The sequence below is a fragment of the Leopardus geoffroyi genome, chromosome D1 (assembly GCF_018350155.1).
Source record: "Leopardus geoffroyi isolate Oge1 chromosome D1, O.geoffroyi_Oge1_pat1.0, whole genome shotgun sequence".
NCBI classification, from domain to species: Eukaryota; Metazoa; Chordata; class Mammalia; order Carnivora; family Felidae; genus Leopardus; species Leopardus geoffroyi.
Genome location: NC_059329.1, coordinates 15,380,544 through 15,400,884, shown reverse-complemented (window position 1 = coordinate 15,400,884; position 20,341 = coordinate 15,380,544). Strand labels below are relative to the sequence as shown.

The 20,341-nt window shown below is 54.6% G+C and overlaps 1 protein-coding gene across 3 annotated transcripts in view; it reads left to right on the top strand.

Moving 5' to 3' along the window:
• Nucleotides 1–20,341, top strand: part of DSCAML1 (DS cell adhesion molecule like 1) — a 349,852-nt gene that overhangs the window by 44,965 nt on the left and 284,546 nt on the right. The gene's annotated exons all lie outside the window — the stretch shown is intronic.

The window sequence follows — 20,341 nt, the reverse complement described above, 5'->3', positions numbered from 1 at the left end:
CGCCCTCCCCCTGCCAGCCTGCCCACATGAGCCCGAGGCCGTGTTGTAGAGCATAAGCCCTCGGAGGGCAGGGGCTGGGCGGGGTGGTCCCGTCGTACGATCTCTGTGCAACCCGGCCGATGAAGTCAGACGTTTTCATAAATTACACGATTCCGCTCATTTGCTTGAGGTGCTCTCTGATCTGAACCGGTCTCCCAGCTCCCAAGCCAGGCGCTTTTCCTCTAGAGGCTTTACTTTGGGATTGGAGTTAGCACGGAGGCCTAGACTCTGTTTTCTCGTATCCCTCCCTCGCTTACCCCAGGGAGGGCAGGCATGCATGCCAACAGCCCATGAGCCTGGCGGATTAGACACACCCAGCAGGTACTTTGTGAATGTTTACCGGGCATCGTTTACCCTTCTCTGCCCAACCCACGTGCCTGCAGCTACCGCCCTCGGGAAGCTGACAGTTTCCCTCGGTCTCTCGGTTTCAAGTCGCTGGAAGTCCCCCCCCCGTGTGGTCAGCTGAGACCGAAAACATTCCTCTGGTTCTGCTGAAGGGATGCAGTTTCCCTGCCCCTACCCTGGGCCCGGCGAATAGGCAGGTTCCCACCACCCCCAATCAAGAGTAAGGGTAACGCCAGGGTATGCAGCATGAGGGAGCAGGGGGCAGGGAGAGGAGACGAAGCCCGAGAGGCTTCGGGGAATCCCTGAGCGTGGGGTCCCCTTCGTGCCGTGTCCACTTTCTATTTTATTTTATTTTTATTGTGAGAGAGACAGAAGCAGAAGGGGAGGGGCGGAGAGAGAAGGGGAGAGAGAATCCCGAGCAGGCTCTGCACCGTCAGCACGGATCCCGATGTGGGGCTTGAACCCATGAAACATGAGATCACGACCTGAGCCAAAACCAAGAGTCGGACGCTCAACCGACTGAACCTCCCCGCCGCCCCGCTCTACCCACTTCTCGCTGCCGGATGAATCCTCCGTTGTTCTGTCTCCTCTACCCCAGATGCCCCTGAACCAACAAGACCCAAGTGAGAAAGCCAGGCCCGGGCGGGTCGCGTGGCTTGTTGGGGGCAAAGGGAGGATGAGAATGCAGGCTCCCAGCTTCTACGCTGTCACTCCTCTGTGCCTCTTGTCAGCCAGATCAAACCCTGACATGTCACCCTGGCGTCCGCGTTCCCTGCTCAGGGTCGTGCCTGCCTCGTGGAGGACCCCCAGAGCTCGAGTTCGCACAGACGGCCATCATCTATCCCAACACCTCCTGCTGGTCAGTCCTTGGACTTGGCCTCAACCGTCTCCCTGCTGGAAGGGCGGCTCCATGCGCCCTGTGTTTTGTGTCGCGAGAGCTTCGTGCCCGGGCCTGGCTCCCGGCAGGCCTGTACGTCCCTCCGATTCAGCTTAGCCTGACGGAGTTCCGGCCCATTAGGAACCCCCACTGGCAGGCTGGGGTCCTCTGTGTCTGGGCCTAGCATCTCACCAAGGACTCAGGCCGCCTGCCACCTCCTCCCCAGCAGACGGGCAGGTTCCGGAGGCCGAGGTCCGCGGGTCGCGTTGAAGTTCCTTTGCCAGCCGTTTACGTGGGACGTCTAGGCTATTAGATACGGAGCGCTGGAAGGTTCCTGCACGCAGTGCCTGGGCTCTCAGCAACACTCCAGCCTGCAGTTCAGCCCTCCTGTCCTCCAACCCACATCTCCGAGCGGATCCCAAGTGACACAGGGCCCGGATCCCTGCACCGCGTACCAGCCGGAATGGGCGCTCTGTCCTGGGCCGCTCCCTGCAGGGTGCTGGAGGTGTGTGAGCTGGGAGAGTCGGGTCTACGGGAAAAGCTGCTAGCCTTGTGCTGAACGGCTGGGGGTGCGCAGATTTGGGGAGACACGGTTCCTGCCTACCTTCCAGTGTCCCTGGGGTGCTACCGCAGGGAAGGGGGAGCGGGCCTGTTCCAGGAAGCTCCAAGAGACGGAATGAGGACCGGCGGGCGGGCAGACGTGGGGAGGACGGAGGCGGCTTAGCGTCAGTGGAACTTTTCTAACGGAGTATCAAGCAGCAGCTTAGATTCCCTCATGAGGTAGCAAGCTGGCCGTTATGCACAGTGTCCAGAGCAGGGCCAGATAATAATAACGTCAGTTACCATGTATTGAATGTCGACTGTGTGCCAGTTTTTCTTGATCTGTGTTTACCTTCTCATGTCAACCCACAGTTTATATCGTCTTATCCCCATATTGCACAGGAGGCAGTAAGCTCAGAGAGGTCAAGTCATTTGCCCAAGGTCGCACAGCTTGTAAATAGCAGAGCAGGACTGTGCCCAGCCAAGCCTATGTTCTTCCTGGCATTTTGCAGGGCTCTTGGAAGGGAAACCTGCTTCCTGGGGGAAAGGCTCTAGACCCTTCTCCTTCTGCAGACTTGGTGGCTTGTTACCCCGTGAAGGCGTCTTTCCTCAGTCCTCTGTCTTTGATCACCTTGTGTTTCAGTCTGACCTTAACACGTTGGCTTGTCTGAACCCTCAGGGCTTACAAAAGTGCCCCACAAAGTCGTGCATTCCATACACGCCACAGTTGTGGGAGTTGGGCATTGTCCCTCTCCCGTGTCATCTGAGGGGACCGAGGTCAGAAGACCCGGATGGTCTGTCCAAGGTTGCAGAACCTCAGGGTTCCATGATGAAAGCAGAGCCCTCCCTCCCGTGCTCAGCCTGGCTGCTGTGGTGTGCCAGGCCCTCCCTCCCCCGAACAACCCCATAGGGCCGCACCCTGTTTCTGAATAGGATGGGTTTTCGTGGAATCATCTGGAATTCCAGCTTGCCCTTAGCTTTGTGCCGAAGGCACATGTTTGAGGAGGGACGGGGAGAGGACAGTGGACACTTAGGAACTGGCCGCCGGTCACCCAGGCTACGGAGCGACCAAGGCTACTTGACATAGGGAGGTGTGCGTGTGTGGGGGGCGGTGGTGGTCCCTGAGCGGGCCCAGGCCGGGGTGACGTCAAGGTAGGACCTAGAATTGGAGGAAACGCACTTCTGGGTCTAGGTTTTGAGACGGCTGCAAGACCTCTGTGGTGCCTAGCTTGTGGGGAGAAGGACCGCGTTGGCAAAGGTTAGGGTTCAAAGTGGAGGGGGGGCCCAGGAAGGAGGGTGGCAGCGGCAGTGGAGACTGTGAGTCTGGATGCTGGGAGGGAAGGGGCAGAGGTGGGCAGAGGAAGCCAGCGGGTGGCAGGGAGCCTGGCTTCTGGGCCCTGGGGGAGGGGGGAAGTGTGGGTGGCCCTTGGATCGGATCCCCTCAATCTGTTATTTATCTCTCGCGTGTTGGGTGCCGCCAGGGAGCCACTATCCGGGGTGGGACAGGTCTCCAGAACTGCGAGTTCTCAGCCAGTTACTATGTGTTACATTGGAGGCGTGTCCGAGGGGCTAAGGGAGCCCTGACAAGACGGGGGGGCTGGGCTGCCTTAGGGGGTTTCCACGGAAGACGTGGGAGGTCAGGTCCCCCGAGTCCTGAGCAGGAGTTTGCCAGGCGAGGAGTGGGTCGGCAGAGTGGGTCCCGGCTGTAGAGACAGAGTGTGACAGAGCCTAGAGGAGCGAGAGAGCACCTACCCTTGGGGAGCGAGCGCCCTGTGGTCCCCAGTGGCCACCAGCACACCCAGAGCTGCGAGGGGTCCTGAGGTGGGGGTGTGAGGTCGGAAAGATGTCCCTGACAGCAGTGGGAGGATGCTGTGGATCCGAGGAGACCGGCCCCTCTTCTGAGGGCTCGGAGCACTTCCCTGGGCCTCCTGGGTCCTGTGATGGGGCAAGAGGCACAGAGAGGGAACTGCAGAGCCCTCGGCCACACAGCCGGCTGCAGACAGCCCTGGCACGAGGCCCGAGTCCCTGTCTCTTGACCCCTGGCCCGTTCCCAGATGCTCATATTGGAGGTGCCTAACACATCTGCAAAATGTCGAGTGTAATAAGAATTCACGTACAGAGCACGTGCTATGGGCCAGGCGCTACTCCAAGCGCTGACCTATAGGAATTCACTAGATCCTCAGGATAACCTAGGAGAGGGGTGTTGCTTTTCTCCCCATTTGATGCACAGAGACACCGAGGCACCGAGAAGTGGAGGGGCTTGACCGGAGATGCATACTAGGCAGTCACACAGTTGGGGTTTGAGTCTGGGAGGCCTAGCTCAGACTCTTCCATGCGTAGCCAATACGGCACGACGAGGCGGAAGGTGAGGAATCTGGGCCCACTCCTGGGGCGACGTGAGTCTCTCTGGGTACCGACGTCCCTCAGCCCCCGGCCCTGGTGAACGAAGCGTGGGAGAGAAAGGGGGGGCGGGGCCAGGGGGAGGCTCCCTCTGGTCGGTGCCGATCTGCACGGGCACAGAGGGTGGCAGGGTTACTGCTCCCTCACCCCTGTCTCCCCGCCTCGCCCCACCTTGTCTTAAGGGGAGGAGAGCTCCCAGGGGTGCCACAGGCTGGACTCCCTCGGTGGCCTGCCCCGGTTTTGTTTTCTTCTGTTTTTGTTTGGCAGCCAGGTCGTGCGGTGGTGTTTTTTTTTTTTTTTTTTTAATTGACTTTTTAATGAGGTATAGCATTCGTACGGAAAAGCACACAGACCTTCCGTGTACGGTTCGGTGAGTTCTTACAGAACGAACACGCCCATGGAGCCACCCCGAGATCAATCTCACCAGCGCCCCGGAGCCTCCCGTGTGTCCCTCCAGCTGTTACCCCTGCCCCCCCCAGGTGACCACCCTCCTGATGCCTGTCACTGTAGATTAGTGCTGCCTGGTCTTGAACTTCATGCAAATGGAAGCGTGCGTGCAGCCTGCTGTCCCAGGCCTGGCCTCTCGTCCTCCACGCTACGTCTGTGAGGTTTGCGGGTGAGGTAACTGCTGTCTCGGTCGTTAATCGCTGCTGCTATCGGGTGGCTCCCGGCCCTGCCCGCCCCGACACCTACACCTCCTCTGGGTCAGCTGGCCCTCAGTGGTGGCGGGGGAGGCTGGGCCGCGGGGCCTGTTTATCTCCGAGCTGACCTGTTTTGTTTCTGTGACTTCCTTCTCTCGGACCTGTAGCTGAGAATTTACCCCCAGCACTTTCCTGTCTCTTTGTGTGCAATCAAAACGAGGCCTGGGCGCAGATGTCCCCTTTCCCTGCCTCTGGGCTCAGGCCTGAATGGGACGCGTAGAACAGGCCGAGGGTAGGGTTGGCGTGGACTTTGCCCCGCTGGAGCTCTGGTTACCAGGGGGACTCACGGCTGGGGCTCGGTGGAGAGTGGAGGGAACACCCAGCAACCACAGGCCCCGTAGGATGCCCAGCAGGGAGCGGGGCTGAGGGATTGCCGGGGTTCCTTCCAGCTCAGAAATCCCGGGAATCCAGGTTGCTTGTGAAGCCGGCCTTTCTGCAAGAAATGAAAGGGAAGGCGGCCTGTTTATCCTGTGGCCTCACCTGGCAAGGCCTGGGACTTGTCAGGCCCCACCCTGCCCTGCAGGAAAAGAATCTGCAACCGGCTGTTACTTCTGCACCTTAGGGTTTGAGAGGCCCTGCTTTAGGCAGTACTGAGGCAGTCAGGAGCTTGGACTCTGGGGCTAGACTGTCTGGGTTTGGATCCTGGCTCAGTTACTTTGCTGTGTGACCTCACGCAAGTTACTCAACCTCTCTGAGCATCATCCATAAAATGAGGATAATGATAGTACCTGCCTCACAGGGTTGCTGTGACGCTTCGGTGAGGTGACCCACGTGAGCCACTTTGGGCGACACCTAACACGTGGTGAGCAAATACGTTACTATCTCTTACTAGGTTCCAGGCACTCGGCTAAAGGCTGGCCATTCACCATCTCATCTAACAACAGAGCCCTGACGGGAAGAGGTGTGATTGTGCCCATTTTACAGATCAAGGAGCTTATTTTTCAGATGAAACTGAGGCCGATGAGCTAACCGGTTCCAGGGACAGACCGAGCCAGCGTTTGGAAGAAGGGCTCTCTTAACGCTGTGGGGTAGAGTGGGAGGGGCGGCCAGGAGCCACCTTCTCCCCCCCCCCCCCCAGATCTGGGGGTGTGACACCTGCAGGCCATGAGCAGGCTGCTGGTGTGTTTGTGGATATTACATTCTGCCCGTTAATTGCTCAGGATTGCTTGTTGAGGATAAGCACAAGGGGTTTCTCTCCCAGCATGCTCTAAATTAAATGAGAAAGGGAGAGGCAGAGGCCTGTTGGAGGGCCCGTGAGAGAGTCCAGGAGGGGCCTGGGCTTCAGGAACGACCCGCCGGGCCGGGGCCACACAGGTGGTTATGCCAGAGAGTGGGAGACCAGGTGGCCCCGAGTTTCTGGATTCCGTGCGTCTCACGGAACTGCTGGGCTCCCTGGGGAGCTTGGTGTGGCTGGAGATGTCCAGAACTGAGGGTATCTTGGGAGGCTTGGGGCATAAGCTGGTCACAGCTGGGCTCTGGGTCCCCTCCTGTTCGTGTGTGTGTGTGTGTGTGTGTGTGTGCAGGCAAGTTGTTCCCATGGCCCTCAGGGGGACTGGCCCCGACCCAGGAGCCTGGTGTCCTGTCCGGGCCCCCTGCGCCCCTCTGCCTCCACCTCTGTGCCCGTCTCCTGCTGGTATCCTGCAACCTCTGTCTGCCTCCTGCTCCCTCTCACCATCTTCTTCGGGTCTGCTCCCCGGCTGTGCTACCTAAGATCACGCTGTAATTGCTCGCTTATGTGTCCGTCTCCCCTACAGACCGTGAGTGCCTCGGGGGCAAGAAGCCGTGTCTTATACCCTGCACAGGGCTTGGCACAGAGCGGATTCTCTATACCTGCCGGAGGGGCGGGTGGGATGAATGGATGGGCGGTGGGAAGAAGAGTGGGGGACCATTTCCATAGATGCAGTCCCAGAAGGGACACTCAGGAGACGGGGTGGGGCCACCTGAGGCCACAGTGTCACGAGTAACGCAGCTCCCCAGAGTGGGTCACTACTGTCGGGTAGGGGCCCCTTGGTGTGCCGAGGCTGGATTCGAGAGAGCCAGCTCTTGATCAGAGACAAGATGGGCCCCTCCCTCCCCCACCCCCAGTGGCCTTCTCCAGATATTTATTCTGATTCAAACATATTGACTCTGCAGACAGACAGAACTTGAGCTGAAGGGAGAAATCCAAATGCTGCTGTGCTCCTTGGTAAATGGCGTCCCTGGGAACTTGGTGCCTGTGCCGTGCAAGGGCCCTGGGGCCTGCCTTGGCCCCCCGCATGAGGCCGCTTGGCTCTGTCTCCCTACCAGGCCCGCTGCGCCCAGCCGCCTCACTCCCTCCAACCCCAGGGTGTCACCAGATGGACTTGATCCTATTATTTGTCAGGGCATTTGAGATTCGCGTGTTAGTGAACAGGAGTGTCTCACAGCAAGGCTCGAGGTGGGGCCCCAGGGCCTCCACCGGCCCAAGGCGCCATGTGGGTGCTTAACTATGTAGGCGAATCAGCCGCATGGTTGTCCTGTGATCACTGGATTGGGAGTCAGGAGGGCAGGTTCGGGTCTAGGCTCTCCCTTGAACGCAGTGCACGACCTCGGGTTAGGTCATTTTGTTGGGTTTTATAAATCCTCACCGTGCCTCCTGAGAGTCGGCTAGATCCAAGCTTCTGGAAGTGAGACTAGTACAAGGAAGGGTGCTGTTGTCTAGCCACGGGCCAGGTTGCTCTCCGAGGACCCATGGTCAAGGAGCCGGTGCTGGGGAGAGACGATGCCCTCTTTTGTCTCGTCCCCAGCAGCACGGAAGCCCTATCAACCTGACCAGTAAGGACCAAACCTGTGGGCTCCATGGTCTACTTTGCCTTCCCCGGGGAGGAGGAAAGTGGTAACAAAGCCAGCCTGGGCTCGGCCTGGGGTGTGGAGCTGGTGTGCCGTGACCCCCTGACATCCCCAGGGCACAGGTGGCATTCCAGGTGATGCTGAGGTGACCAGGGACGGGGTCGGGACTGAGTCCAGAGGCCTGCAGCCCCAGCAGGGAGGGAAGCCGGCCTGGCTCGGCCACGAAGAACACGGCCCTGTGTGGAGGAACTTGGAGAGCCACCTCCCCTAATGACCGTGTGTTCCTAGGGAATCCTGGAGCATCTTTGAGCCTCAGTTTCCTTGTCCATCAGTGGGAATAACACTGTATTCGTGAAGGTGGCCCAATCCGTTTTAACACAAAAAACCCAGGTCTCGGCCGCTGAACACGACTTATTTCTTGCTCATGGAGAATGTGGTAGGCCGTTGGCGGTGTGTGTGGCGGGGTCTGTTCCACCTGGTCACCCAGAGCTCCAGACGAACCAGGGGCTCCCTCTGTTGAACGATCCGCGCTCTCAAGGTGGCCCTCGAGGTCGGCACCCAGAGGTGGACGGCGGAGGAGGAGACAGACGGTGGAGGATGAAGGGGCGAGTTTTTGGCAGGCCGGGCCCAGGCGTGGCCTTCACGCACACACCCCGTTCACAGGCCGGGACTCCGTCGGCGCCCTGCAGAGATGTAAGGAAGTCTGGGAGAAGAATGCTTGCCCCTGGCTGGGCAGCCGCTTCCAGCAAGAAGTCCACAGCGTGAAAGGGGAGGCCCAGCCTCTCTGCCAGCAGCATGCGCCTCCGGGATCGACGTGACTATGTATAAATTTTTTTTTTTTCAACGTTTATTTATTTTTGGGACAGGGAGAGACAGAGCATGAAGGGGGCAGGGGCAGAGAGAGAGGGAGACACAGAATCGGAAACAGGCTCCAGGCTCCGAGCCATCAGCCCAGAGCCCGACGCAGGGCTCGAACTCACGGACCGCGAGATCGCGACCTGGCTGAAGTCGGACGCTTAACCGACTGCGCCACCCAGGCGCCCCTCGACGTGACTATGTATAACAGAGAGCACAGAGAAGAGGTGCCGAGGCCCCAGTAGGTCCCGGGTGGATGTCCTTCCCCTTCGGCTTGCCCTTGCGTCTGGATCAGAAGGCCCGCCGGGGCTGCCTGTCGCGGGGACGCCCCTGGCCGTGGGCTGGCCGAGCCACACCCGGCCGAGCCCCACCGTGGCCCTTCAGCACGCTGTCCGGGGTATCCTTGGAGTCGGGGAGACTCAGGACGGGCCGTCCACGGCGAAGGCCTGCTGCTTCCTGAGCCCAGGCTTGTTTGTCCCCAGCATTTGTCAGGTGGCTGGAATCAAGGGGAGACGAAGTGACAAGGGTCAGGGAGCAAGGGTGTCGGCAGCGAGCTTTTCCCGGGATAGCCGGGCCGGGTGCAGCTGGCTGAGGTTGTCCGCGTCAGTAATGAGGTCCCTGACTGGGGCTGGGCTGGAGAAGAGAGAGGGGTAGGAAATGGAGTCCTGGCAGACCCCAGAAAGGAAGATTCGTGGTGTTAGGGTGACTCTCTCGTCCCAGTTTGCCCGGGACTTTCCCGGTTTTAGCACTGGGAGGTTCCGTGTCCTGGGAACTGCCCTCTCAGCCCTGTCACAGACACACCGGGGTAGTTGGTCACCTAGTGCTGGACGGAGGATGATAAAGGGGAAAGAGTATGAACTTTGGAGTCAGGCCCCAGTCTAAACCCTGGTTCTGATATTTACTGGCTGTGCAACGCAGGGCGAGTTCTCCATGCTTCCTAAACCTCAGTTTTCCTCATCAGTAAGTGGGGTTAACACAGCCATTTCCATCATTAGAAAAGACAGTATGTGCGGGGAGCCTGGTCCTCCCCTGCCATGGGTGATCGTTCAGCCTCTGCCCGACTCCCCCTGTGACCAGGGAGCCCCGCCCTCCCGAGGCAGTCTGTTCTCTCTCTTTTTCACTCTGGCTGTTAAAAATATCCCTTCTGGGAATCCTTACTCACTGGTTCTTCTGGATTGGTCCATACCATAGCCCCTAAACTCTAAAGGTGATAGCTGTGTGGAGATTGAGATGTGCCGTTGCAGAGGGGGCTGGCACTGGGTCTGTGGTGAGGAGCGCGGGGGCTCTAGACCCAAATGGTCATAAATGTGTGATGATGCTGGGTCGGCCTCCTCATCCTGTTTCTGGTCAGTCCCAGTTTTGCAGCCACCAAACGAGACCCATAAGCACGGCCACCACGAATGGCGGTGCGGCCCCTCTGCTTCCGTTTCTTCCGAGTTGTGCAGTGCACAACCTGAATAACCACGCACAGAGTCCAGAGTATATACTGGAGGTTTTAGTGGGTAACTAAGGTTAATTTCAGTGAGAGGGCTCACGCTGTGTGCAGTTGAAGCAAGCAACCACCACCTGCTCCCGGGCACTCCCTGTCGATATGCAGGCTTTGTGGGATTAACGTCCTTTTATCTGTTACACCTCATTAGCCATCTCCACGTCCTAGGTCAGTGTCCTCAAACTTGCAGGCACATCCGAGTCGGCTGGAGGGCTTGTTAAAACATAGATTGCTGGATCCCACCCCCAGAGTTTCTGATTCAGTGGGTCTGGGATGGGGCCCACGACGTTGCATTCCCGGCGATTTCTCAGGTGAATATTGGTCCTGGACCCCAACCGAGGATGTGGCCACACACCTCTTCGCCTCAGCATCCACTGCAGGGTGACTTCCGCCTGGATACCCGGTAGCCCTCAAGGTGGGCGCTCCCCAAACCGAGATGCTCTTATATACTGGTGTAGCCAGCAGCTCATGGACGTTAATCTAGGAGAGGCCTGTGCTAACCTCCTTGCCGGGTCGCCAGGAAAATCCCCGCCGAGCAAGAACGCCCAGGCAACCCAAGGCTTTGGCCCTGGAAGCCCGATGGAATGAGCAGAAGGCTGATGGTTCATATTTTTATGCATACATGTGTAGGTAATCTTTTTTTATAGAGTGTGTGTGCGACCAAACGTGCACGGGAACCCGTGCTTCACGATAGCAGGTAAGGATGAAGCGTGGTTGACATTGACGTCGTATGACTAATGCTGAAGTCAGCCAGAGGGGTCTGGCTGAAGTCAGCATCCGAGGGAAGACTGGAGAAACAGGGAGCTAATTACTGCTGGGCCCACAAAATCCTTTATAGGGAGGGAATGACCTAGAATGCAAAATAGGTTTCGTTCTGTTTGGGAAACTGGGAGGATTCTAGCAAGAAAAGTCCCGAGAAAGTAGAAATTGCTGGGGTGCTGGCAGGAGGTGAGAAGGGAATTCAGAGTGTGTGGGTGGAGAAGCAATGAATAGATGCCACTTGAAACAGTCCTGTTCTAGAACGGGGCATAAAACGTATCTGGGTGTAGATGTACACTCACGCGCCATCATTCAGCAACCTACATTTCCGCGTGTTTCAGGCAGCCATCATCTTTCACCCCTGCAGCCTGCAATTGCTTCCTGACTGATCTCGGTGCCTCCAATTTCTCTCCACCTCTGTCTAAAATAGAGATCTGATCCTATCGCTGCCCGACTTTAAACCTTTCGTGCCTCCTCGCTGTCTGCGTAATAGATATCTACACCCACTGGACTCTTCCCCGTCCCTGGAGCCTACCACGCCATCTCTCGTCTCTCTGGCTTTCCTCTAGCCTGGCCCACTGCCTGGGTCACCCTTCACGTGGGAAACCCAAGCGATCCTCCATAGACCCCTCTCGGCATGTGTCTCTCAGACACGTGCCTTCCCAGGGCCCAGCAAAATGAACCCGGCGTGGTTGCTGGATTGGAGAGTATCATTGATTCTGAGCTGGACAACCATCTTTTTAATCAACGTCAACACTACCTTAAATGTACATGTCCGTTGCATCATGGATCCCAGATTCAGGACCTTCCACCTGCGGAGCAGCAAACCCCTCCGAAGGAAGGTTCTTTGCTCTGTAGGCCCACAGCTCGCTGTTCCAATCTCCTTCCGCCTCGGGTACGGCTGATGGGCGTAACGCTTGACACATCGTGGTCACTCGGTGTACATTTGCCGGTCAAGTGGCCAGACTCTGTGGGGACGTGAAATCCAGCAGGCACAGAATCTCTGCTACACTTAAACTTTAAATCCTGAAAGGCCTTCTTCTATTTATTCTTTCTTTTCCATCGTTACATTCCTGGAAAGGATAAAATAATGAGAATTGATTTGTTTCCCGGGTGTAACCAAGGGAGTTGGGGCCCAGGAAAATTTAGAGCGACTCCCCCAAAGCCAAGAGCAGTGTTTGAGCTTCGTGATTCGCCAGACCGCGTTCTTGTGGCGACAGCTGGACATTGGGTACTAAAGAAACGGCAAATTTCTGCCTGGAGCCTGATATCCATGCCAAAGCAAGTGGTTTGCTGAGCTCCTACTATGGGTGCTTGACATACATACATTGTCTCGTTTACCGCTCACCACAGCTCTGCAAGCTGGGTCTTATTTACCCCCATTTCCCAGATCAGGAACCCGAAGGAGGACGGGAAGTGACTTGCCCACCTTTACACCAGCTCGTAAGAGATGGGCTATGAATCCGGACCCAAGCGGCCCTGTGATTCATGGTTATTCTACTCTACCCGTTTACAGGTGGCTTCTTCATTATTGCCAAAGCTTCTTTCTCATCACATGCTCCTGAGGGCATGGGGCCAATGGTCTTATGATAAGAAATACCCCTAAGAAGCTTCTGGAAGTGTGTGGGATGGAGAGAGATTGAGGCAGGAGAGGGAACCGGGGGTTGTATTCTGATTGCAGAGCGACTCGGGGAGCCCCTGACGTTTGGAGGGCAGGGCCAGGGATGCCACCCTCGGTGGAGCGATGTCTCCAGGAAGGCGACGGCGCCCCCCAGGCTGGTCCACGCCCTCCCGTCGCACCCTCCCACGTGGTACCTGGGTTGGTCTGTGCAAACCACCGGCAAATGACAAAAGCGATGAGGTCACTTCTGAGATGAAGCTTTAAAAGACTGTGGCTCTGGGCTCGGGCTCTTGCCCTTGGATTATCGGTTCTGGGGAAAACCAGTCACCGCATCTACAAGCAGCCATAGGGAGATGCCCACGTGGGGAGGAACTGAGGCCCCGAGCCAACAGCCAGGAGGAACCAACCCACCTGACAACCACGCGATGGGTGGGCTGGGGACGGGTTCTCCAGCCCTGGTTGACCGCAGCCGTGGGCAACAGCGGTGCGGTCTCGTGAGGGACCCTGAGCTGGAACTCCCCGGCTCGGCCACTCCCAGTTCCTGACCTTCAGAAACCATGTGGGAGTATACATGCTGGTTGTCTGAAGCTGCTCAACCCGGGAGTAATTTGTTACGCGGCGGTAGGTGACGGATACAGCCCCGTTAAGAGACGCTGCTGGTCTGATTTCTGGGAGAGCCCCGAGGAGCCCTGCGGATGGGGGCTGGGTTCTGAGAAGCAGTCACACTGCTGTGAGTCCCTGTTTGCTGATGGGATGAGCCGTGGCTTTGGGTTTCTGCCCTGGGCAGCTGGGCTCTGGGCCTCCTGGCTTCTCCCTCAGCCTGGCGTGAATGTGTCCATCTGTCTGCACCTCTCCTGGAGCCCCGGGGTTGGGGCAGAGCCTGGGTGCGGGAACAGCCCGGCCGCTGTCTCCTCGGCGGTGACGGTGACAGGACACGCTGGACACAGCTCTGTGCCCAGCACAGTCTATGCTTTATTAGAGCCCCTCTTGTTTTTCAAAACCTCTTTCATTTTGTATGAGGAGACAGATGTGAGGGCCCCGCGGGCTCACACAGGCTGCCGTTCTGGGAAAAGAAAAAGATATTTTGTGTTCCCCTCTCTTTCTCTGAAGGTCCAGGCTTCTCCTTGCTTTATTTTTCATGTGCCTTTTAAAGGGGTGATTGTTCCCCTCCTGGAGACACACACACACACAGCCTCTCCTCTCTCCGGGGGCAGGTGTCCTGGATCTGCCTTTTTTTTAACCTGTATGACCTTGAGCTCAGTGTTGCACCATCTCTGAGCCTTAGTTTTCTTATCTGTCAAATGAGGATAGTAATACGTGCCCCGTGAGATGTGGAGTAAGGTAATGAACGCGCGAGTTCTTTGCATGCTAGGGATCACGGCTCTGCCATTGCTGTTCGGGTGTGACCTGGGACCCAGTGCTTCCCCTCTCTGGGCAGAGGTCCCCCCGTCTGCTTTCCTTCCTCCCTGAACGCGGTGCAGGGGTGGCCAGGAGCTCCTGGAAAAGGAGACACGAAACGATTCTCAGAGCCCATCTCTCCGCGCCGCCTCCCCCAACCCTCCGCCTCCCGAGATGCGCTGTGAGGCCAGGTGATGAGGTCCCCGTCCCTCGGGAGGGGATCTGCCGTGTGGAGTGAGGGCCTCCCACCGCAAGACCTGGATCCCCGCGAAATGGCCCCCAGGCTTTCTCGTGGAAAGGTGACCAGCCACCTGGAGAGACCAGAGCAGCAGCCCCACCTCCAGATCTCCAGGCTGTGTCTGTGCTGAGTGTCACATGCCCGAGTCCTTCACCTCCAAAGCTCAGCCTTCGCCTTGCCTCCTAAGCGCTTCTCCTGCTCCCAGGCCCCCGCCTCGTCTCTCCACCCAGAGATCATTTGCTCAACAAACGCTGTGGAGGAAAACAGTCCTGTCCCTGTCCCCAAGGAGCTCACAGAAAACAGGAGACAGACGTTACCCAAACACAAGTGCTCCAGAAGAAGACATCATGAGGAGAGAACAGAGGTGGAGGGGTGGTGCCCCAGGAGACTTTTCTGACCAACCACCAGCGAAGCAGAGCCCTCATATAGGAGTCCGGGCAGAGTTGGGGGAACAGTCTCAAGGTCACTTCCAACATCCTGTCCCTGTTCCTCCCCCGCTCCTCCCAACTCCTTGCGTCCTCCGATGGCTGGTCAGGGCGCCCATGTCAGACCGCTTTCCTCTGCAGGCTGGTATGACCGTGACCTTCGGGCAGCCGTCACCGGCAGGTTTCGTCTGTGATCCTTTATTAGCCTGTTTTAATGGCCTGGTACCCCCTTGAGTCTGCCACCTCGATGCTCCCGAGGACGAAGCAGCCATTCCCGGGGAGCAAAGGCCCACGGAGTCTGAGCCGTGTCTCTCGGCCTACACTTACCGAGCCCTGCCTCAGGCCGGGGTCTCTAGGTGAGGGTGTGCGTGACCAGTCCCTGCTCCCGCTACCCATCATCTGCGATTTGCAGAGATCCTGCGGGGTGCCAGGTGCTGCTCGAGGCCTAAACGGGGAGCAGTATTTTGTTCTAATTTTTTTTTAATGTTTTGTTTTCTTTATTTTTGAGATAGAGCATGAGTGGGGGAGGAGCAGAGAGCGGGAGACACAGAATCTGAAACAGGCTGCAGGCTCTGAGCCGTCAGCACAGAGCCCGACGCGGGGCTCGAACCCACGAACTGTGAGATCATGACCTGAGCGTCGAACGCTTAACCGACTGAACCACCCGGGCGCCCCCATGGGGAGCATTTTTAAGCACTTTCGGAAAACGGGAGTTTCACAACATAGAGCCAGATGAGGGATAGTTGCGCTGGTCTTCTGGGCTTTGCAGGCATGGAGCCACCCACCCACCCGTTTTGAGCTTCCCAGGGACCAGGCCTCAGCCTCTTTGGAAGTCAACCGCCCCCCTACCCACTCCCCCACGCCCGGGCCTGGCTGCTACAGCATAGGGCCTGGCCTCCCTGCCTCCTGTTCCTGCTTCCTGCCTCCACCTCGTGTCACAGGACTTTTCTGTCCTCCTCTCTTGCCAGTTCACCCCCAACGATGATATTCCTATTTAAAAATAAATCGCTGCGATCTTTAATTGCAGACTAAATAATTGCTTCATTTTATTTAAATGTGGCTCTTGGAGGCTCTGGGAACAATTAGAAGAAAACATAGGGCAGTGCTGGGTGCATGTTTTCAAGCATATAATTTTTTTTTTTTATTATTATCATACCGATGTTTGTAGGCTCTGGGAAAAGAAAGCGCGCCCCTCCTCCCGAGTTAGTCATGCACAATTTACATGCAATAATAACACTAATAATGATAATAATAATAATTCCTGGCTTTTTCTGGATTTCATGCTTGGCTCCCAGGGAAGCTGGGCAGTCACCGTGCACTTTTCAGAAGGAGAGAGGTGAGAGCAGACCAGCCTGACAAGTGACCCATACCCTGGCCCTTCCTGTGTGGGTGTGGGTTTGACGTGGGCCTGGCGCTGACTGTGTGTGTGTGTGTGTGTGTGTGTGTGTGTGTGTGTGTGTGTGTGTGTACTCTGGGAAGCACTGGGCAATCGTGTACTCTCAGGTCCCCTGCCCGTGTCTAAAATTCCACTACTCATTCAGTAGTATAAGAACTCATTGGGTCATTTACACATCTCTCTCTCTCTCTCTTTTTTTTTTTTAAATGTTTCTTTGTTTACTGAGAGAGAGAGAGAGAGACAGTCCCAAGCAGGCTCTACGCTGTCAGTGCAGAGCCTGATGCAGGGGTTCGTTCTCATGAACCACAAGATCAGGACCTGAGCTGAAATCAAGAGTTGGAAACTCACCCCACTGAGCCCCCCCCAGGCGCCCCTGTGTGTCTCTTTTTATAATGGAGGAAGCTGGGGGCAGAGGAGTGATCTTTGCCCTCAGGGCACAGAGCTTGTTAATAGATCCACAAAGAGGGTTCTGTATGTGACCTAGGAAAGCAGAACTCTCAGGACCAGGAAGACCCAGATTTGAATTCCTGTCCTGCACATCACTCTTGGTGTGAGCCGGGGCATGTTTTTTCTGTCTGGAAAAATGAGCAATAATGATACTTGCTTACTTTGAGGAACAAAGACTACAGTGAACATTCCAAGTCCCTACATACCGTGGATCCTCAACAGATGATGGTCTTTTCTTTCTGGTGCTCCTCAGTCTTCAAGAGTCTGCTGATTATACACATCTGTCCCTGGGGGGGTGGGGACCAGCTGGAGGAGAAAAAGGCCATTGAGTATGGAGGGTACCTGCTAGCAGGAAGGGGAAGGAAGGGGAAAAGGATGGCACCCACCCGAGACACCCACCCTCTTCTCCACCCCTACCCCACCCCCCGTCCTGGACACTTGTCCTTCCTTGCTCCCGTGTGTCTCAGCTGGACCTGCCCAGGTTCAGGCTGGGAAAATGGCCTGGCGGGCCGCTTAATCCACCTTACTGAACACCTGCTGTGTGCCAGCCACGCTAGATGCTGAAGCTGCAAAGACAAGAGTGGCTTCAGCCCGCAAGGAACTTCAAGCCCGTGGTGCAAGACTCATGGAACACTTGTGCTTATTGTGATGTCAGATGATAGCAGACCTGCCTTCGTGAAGCTGGGGAACCCGAGGAAGCGTGACGGAGGGCAAAATTGCCCCGCTTCTGGGGGCTCAGGGAGGCCACCTGCAGGAGCCACACCTGAGTGGGGTCTTAGGATGTGTAAAAGTTGCAGAAAGGAGGTCTACGGGGAGAAGGGGCAGCCCGGGTGTGTGGACGACCTCATGTTCCAGAATTACAGCCTGTGTGCTCTGTGGCTGGAACAGTGGGAGACAGGGTTGGTGAGGGAAGCGGGGTGCTTTGTGGGCTAGCCTTCCGGTGTCCATGTTGAGGACCCTGGGCCATGAGAAGGCAACGCCTACCCCGGTCTGGAATCCCAACTCAGGTAAACCAGAGGGCTGTGGTTGGCTAAGGCCGATATCTAAGGGGCCCTTCGATGATTAACTACCTCCTCAGGGCAGGACAGGGAAGGCAATCTATTTTTTTTTTTTTCAGTAAAATATTTATTGAGATCTATAACTCACATACGGTATGATTCACAGTTTATAATTGTAAAGTGTACAGTTAGATGATATTTAGTATATTCACAGAGTGGGGCAGCCATCACTACAATCAACTTTAGGACATTTTTCATCGCCCTGAAAAGAAACCCTATGTCCATGAGCAGTCACTCCCTATCTCTCCTCCTGACCCACACCCTGACCAGGCAAATGCTCATCTCTGCCCGTATGGATTTGCCTGTTCTGGACAGGCAATACAATATGTGGCCTTTTGTGTTGGGCTTTTTTTTCACTGAGCATGAGGTCTTAGACGGTCTTCTGAATAGGAGCATGAATCCGCATTTTATTCTTTCACCTACTGAAGGACATTTGATTTCGTTCCACTTTTTTTTTGCTATTATGAGAAACGTGGCTACAGACATTACGGGTGCATTCACAGGCTCCTGGAGGTTAGGGTGGTGGTCATCTTGGAGGGTCATCGTTCTGTCACAAGAGCCACCCTTGTGGGTGTCAGGTGCTATCTTACTGTGGTTTTGATTTCTATTTCCCTCAGGGCTGATCACAGTGAGCATCTCTTCATGTGCTTATTGGCCATTTGTGTATTCTCTTTGGAGAAATGCCTGTTCAGACCTTTTGCCCATATTTCAGTTAGGTTGTCTTTTTATTCAGTAATGAGAATTCTTTGTGTATTCTAGGTACCAGTCACTTATCAGATAAAGGGTTGCAGATTATTTCCTTCCATTCTGTTGTTGTCTTTTCACTGCGATGGCGTCTTCTAAAGTGCAAAACATTTCAATTTTGATGAAATCTGTTTTATCTATTTTTTTTTCTTTTGTTGCTTGTGCTTTTGGTGTCCTATACATGAAACCATTGCCTAATCTGCAGTCTTGAACATTTACCTGTATGTTTTCTTCTAAGAGTTTTGTATTTTTAGGTCTCACATTTAGAGCTTTGACTCATTCTGAATTAATTTTTGTATATGGTGTGAGGTATGGGGTCCAACTTTATTCGTTTGCATGAGGAAATCCAGCTGTCCTTCTCCCACTGCATAATCTCGGCACCCTTGTCAAAAATCAATCGACTCTAATTGTAAGAATGTATTTCTGGACTCTCATTTCTATTTCGTGAATCAAAGTGCTTATTCTAATGCCAGTACCACACTGTTTTGTTTATTGTAGGTTTGTAGTAAGTATTGCAGCTGGGAAATACAAATCCTCCAGCATGTTCTTTCTCAGGACCGTTTTTGGCTATCCTGGGTCCCTTGCAATTTTTCGTTAATTTTAAGATAAGTTTGTTGATTTCTACAAAGAAGTCAACTAGAATTCTGATAGGGACTCTGTTGAATCTGTAGATCAGTTTGGGGAGTATTGCTATCCTAACAATATTTTCAGGCTATGAACATGAAATGTCTTTTTATTTATTTAAGTCTTCTGTAACTTCTTTCAGTCTATTATAATTTAAGTTTGGTGCTTTTTTTGTTAAATATATTCTTAAGTGTTTTCTTTTTGATGCTACTGTAAATGGAATTATTTCTTAATTTCATTGTTGGATTGTTCATTGCTAGTGTATAGAAATGCAACTGATTTTTGTGTATTGATCTTGTATCCTGCGATCTTGCTGATTTCATTTATTCCAATAATTTTGAGTGAATTCCTCAGGGTTTACTATATACGGGATCATGTCATTTGCAAGTAGAAGATGGTTTTACTTCTTCCTTTCCAATCTGGGTGTCTTTTATATTTTATTTCACTGCCTCATTTAAATTCCCTGTCTGGAACCTCCAAGTACAGCGTTGACAGAAGTGGTAAGAGTTGACATCCTTGTCTTGTTCCTGATCCTAGAGAAAAGCAACCACTCTTTCACCATTAAGTGATGTCAGTTGTAGGTTTTTTTGTAGATGACCTTTATCGGATTGAGAAAATTTCTTTCTTTCTAGTCCTAGTTTGTAGAGTGCTTTATTCATGAAGGGTGTTAAATTTCGTCAAATGCCTTTTCTGTGTCTGTGGAGATGAGCACGTCCCGTATTATATTGTTGTGGTGTATGACATTAATTGATTTTATAATATTAAACCAACCTTGCATTCCTAGGATAAATCTCACTTGGTCATAACAGAATCTTTTCTTATGTGTTTCTGGACTCAGTTGGCTAGTAATTGATAATAGTGGGATGATCATCCTTGGAGCCCACTGACTTCAAGGCATGGCTCAGATATCACTTTGGGTAGGAAACCTCCCCCAGGAGCTCCCCTCCACCCACCTAAACAGCGCCCTCTGCTTCTGTGCTCCTACCCTTTCATCCTTCCCATGTAACTTGTGGCAGCGCTAGCCATTTTCTCCTAAGGTTGACTAGTTGACTGTCTCCCCTGCTCGAGTGCTAGCTCTTCAACAACTGGGTCATTATCCTACTGGCCTGGCCAATGCTCAGTCAGTGTTTGTCAAATGATTTGTGTCGATCTGCCCAAGAAATTTTCTAGGAAGAGAAGAGATTAGAAGCTCTTAGAGATGATTCAGTATCTTGGTATAGTATACATGGGTTTTAAACATTTTTTAAAGCAGCAGAATCCTTACATCAAGTGGAATCTTACATAGAACCCTGACATTTAGAGCCCACAAAAGAGGCAGTTGCTCAAGTTGAAGCAGGGGTAGAGGCCCTGAGCCCTACCCGCTGTGCCTTGTCCTGCTCTCTCTTTCCTGCTCCCTGGCACATCTTTAGGGAGTTCCTCAAAAACCTTGTGACTTCACAGGACAGAGTTTGCAAACCACAGGGGAGTGGAAGGAGCCCTGGGCAGTCTCTGTCTTGGTGACCTTGGGCATTTGGCCTCACCTCCCTACACCTGGCGTCTTCATCCTTAACAGGAAGAGTCACACCGAGTTAGAACTG